Source organism: Mus caroli, chromosome 10, assembly GCF_900094665.2.
Source record: "Mus caroli chromosome 10, CAROLI_EIJ_v1.1, whole genome shotgun sequence".
Taxonomy (NCBI): Eukaryota; Metazoa; Chordata; class Mammalia; order Rodentia; family Muridae; genus Mus; species Mus caroli.
In genome coordinates, this window is record NC_034579.1 from 35,425,693 (window position 1) to 35,428,601 (window position 2,909).

Here is a 2,909-nt window from a genome sequence, read left to right on the forward strand (position 1 = left end):
GGGAGAGGGGGAGGGGGGAGGGGGGAGGGGGAGACCTGGGAGAGAGAGAGGGAGACCTGGGAGAGAGAGAGAAGGGGAGGGAAAAGGGGGGGGGAGTTCAGTTACGGGAGGAGATAGGGGAGAAGTTCAGAGGGTCAGAAATTTGAAAGTAGCAGTGGGGGAGGGGAAACTGGGGGTGTTCACTAGAATTAACAGATGCCAAAGACCCAAGAGGTTCCCAGGACCCAACAGGGAAGACATTAGCCAAAATACTAAACAAATGGGAGATAGAATCTGTAGAGACCATATGCAGTGGAAAGGCATGGCCCCCAGTTGAGGGATAGGGCCACCCACCCACGTAAAAATATAAATTCAGAGTTCCTCATGTCAAAAGGAAATTCAGGGACAAAGTGTGGAGCAGAAACTGAAGCAAAGGTCATCCAGTGATTGCCCTACCTAAGGATACATCCCATCTCCTGACACCAAACCCACACACTATTGCTTATGCCAAGAAATGCTTGCTGACCAGAGCCGGGTTATAGTTGTTCCCTGTGAGGCTCTGCCAGAGCTGGACCAATACATAGGCAGATGTACACAGCCAAACATTGGACTGAGTGTGGGGATCCCAATGAGGAAGTTAGGGCAAGGACTGTAGGAGCTGAAGGGGTTTGCAACTTCATAGGAAGAACAAAAATATCAACTAACCAGACCCCCCAAAACTCCCAGGGACTAAACCCATCCAAAGAGTATACAGGGGGAACCCATGGCTCCAGCTGAATATGTAGCAGAGGATTGCCTTGTCTAGCATCGCCGGGAGGGGAGTCCCTTGGTCCTGTGGAGGCTTGATGACACAGGATAGGGGAACGCTAGGCCGCTGAGGCAGGCATGAGTGAGTAGGTGGGGGAGCACCCTCATAGAGGCAGGGGTGAAGGAGTCATGGGTAGAAAGTTTATGGAGGGGAAACTGTGAAGGGGGATAACATTTGAAATGTAAATAAATAAAATAACCAATTTTTTTAAAAAGAAAAGAAAACTTAGTGTGGATGCAAAAGAAATCACACAAAAACACAACCCAAGTTCAAGAAAAGGCCACTAGTTCTGGCCCAAGGCTAAGGGAGATCCCCTACCCCCAGCACGATCCTGTTCCTGAGAAACAACAAGAGTCATTCTTAGCTGGGGAAACCCTGATAAACACATAGGATTGCAGGTCTAACACAGCAGAGGCTATCTCACTGCATGCTCAGTGACTATGGTGGATGTGGGGTGCCTTTGGTGGGAGTCCATGGGGTAATGTTGAAGAACAAGCATGGCCAGCATCCAGAAAGAGTCCACCCTGCACCTGGTGCTGTGCCTGTGTGGTGGCATCCTCCAGCAGCCCCTCTGCTAGCTTCTCAAGTTCACAACAGTAGCACAATGACACCGTGGTGCTCACAAGTGCTCCCGTGCCTGCACCGCTGTGTGCTGAACTGCAGCAAGAAGAATCGTGGCCATATTCATACAGGAGCAACTTGTATCCCAAGAAACTCAAATAAACGTGGGAACATTTGGGGTCCAGCACACCCAGGATCAATTTTTTTTTTCGACTAAAGTAGGACTTAGGAAAATGATGAATGTAAGTGATGGGCCAGTGAGATGGCTCAGTGTATAGGTGCCTGCTGCCACTTTCAAGACCTGAGTCTGATCGATAGCATTGACATTGTACAAGAGAAACAAGTTACTCAAGTTGTATTCTGCCCTCCAGACCTGTGCTTTGACAAATGTGCACATATATGTATGCATATTTGTCATATGTATATATACAATGTGTGTATTGCAATGCCCAATTGTAATGTATCACTTGAGAATATGAAAAAAAGACTTTAAATCTTATTTCAAGCAGATATACACAGCAGGGCCCTTCTCAGGAGCATCAAAAATGTTGAAAAGAAGGAAATAATTTCACATAAAAATGTGAAAAGAAACAAAGCAAAACCGCATGTAAATTTGCATTGTTGTGTGAGATGTTCACACGAGTCTGCTACAATATGGCTCTGCCGTGATGAGCCCAGGTGAGGCAGACACTGGTGGGCTGAGGAAATGTCATCTGTGTAAGGCCTGATTACAGAGGGTCTATTGCCTGGCTGAGTCACAGCATTGAGGAAGTCAGAGCCTGCTGTCTGAAGGGGGCAGTTCCCCTGCCTGTGGGGCTGCTGGATGTTACCTTCCTCCAGGGCCACACCCTGATTCCAATCCCTCTAGACAAGCTCTGTAGCTCTGCCCTCAAGCACAGTTGCAGGCTCTGAGAGGAGATGCCATGACCTTCACCTTCACAGCCCTGCTCCATCCCGGTGAGATGAGAGAGGGAGGAGGGCTACTGAGGTCTGGAAATGATCAGAGCCTGTAACTCAGCACTCACCCATCAGGAAAACCCAGAGTCTCAGGCGGTTCTGCAGAGGGGAGGACTTGCTCAGCCTTAGGGACAAATCTCTTACAAAGAAATCTCATCCAGGACTGACTCTGAGGCTCTGGATCCCAGTGCTGACAGGTGAGTGTCTGCGGCTATCCTGAAATGCTCTTCTCTTCACATCCAGGAGCCAGGCCTGGGGCCATGATGGTGTTATTCTCGGGGTGGCTGGAAGGCCATGGGGCTAAGCACTGCAGTCTGAGGATGAGTGTCCTGTCCTTGCCGCTCTGTTACTTGCAGTGCTCGGAAACCACATAGTATGTGGTGTATGTGAGGATCCAGGATTTTTTAGAACTTTGACACAGAGCATGGGTGACAGTTGGACCCAAAATACAGAATGCAAGGCTGATAGTGATAGCCGAGCCCAAGGTGTGCAATAGAAGATAATTCTTGCTCTTCCAGCCTGAACAGCACCGGGGTAGCTAGAGCGCAGGGTCGGCTGACACCCGCCAGCTACCCACAACCCCCGCCACAGGATTTTGAGACTG

At 49.3% G+C, this 2,909-nt stretch overlaps 1 protein-coding gene and 1 pseudogene across 1 annotated transcript in view; one reads left to right on the forward strand and one right to left on the reverse strand.

Moving 5' to 3' along the window:
- Positions 1-2,747, reverse strand: part of LOC110303730 (sodium-dependent glucose transporter 1B) — a 14,018-nt gene extending 11,271 nt beyond the window's left edge. Inside the window, exon 1 of the mRNA XM_021174931.1 lies at positions 2,374-2,747. The gene's annotated coding sequence lies outside the window, so the exon portion shown is untranslated. The remainder of the gene's footprint in view (positions 1-2,373) is intronic.
- LOC110303514 overlaps positions 2,272-2,909 on the forward strand; it is a 7,982-nt pseudogene continuing 7,344 nt past the window's right edge.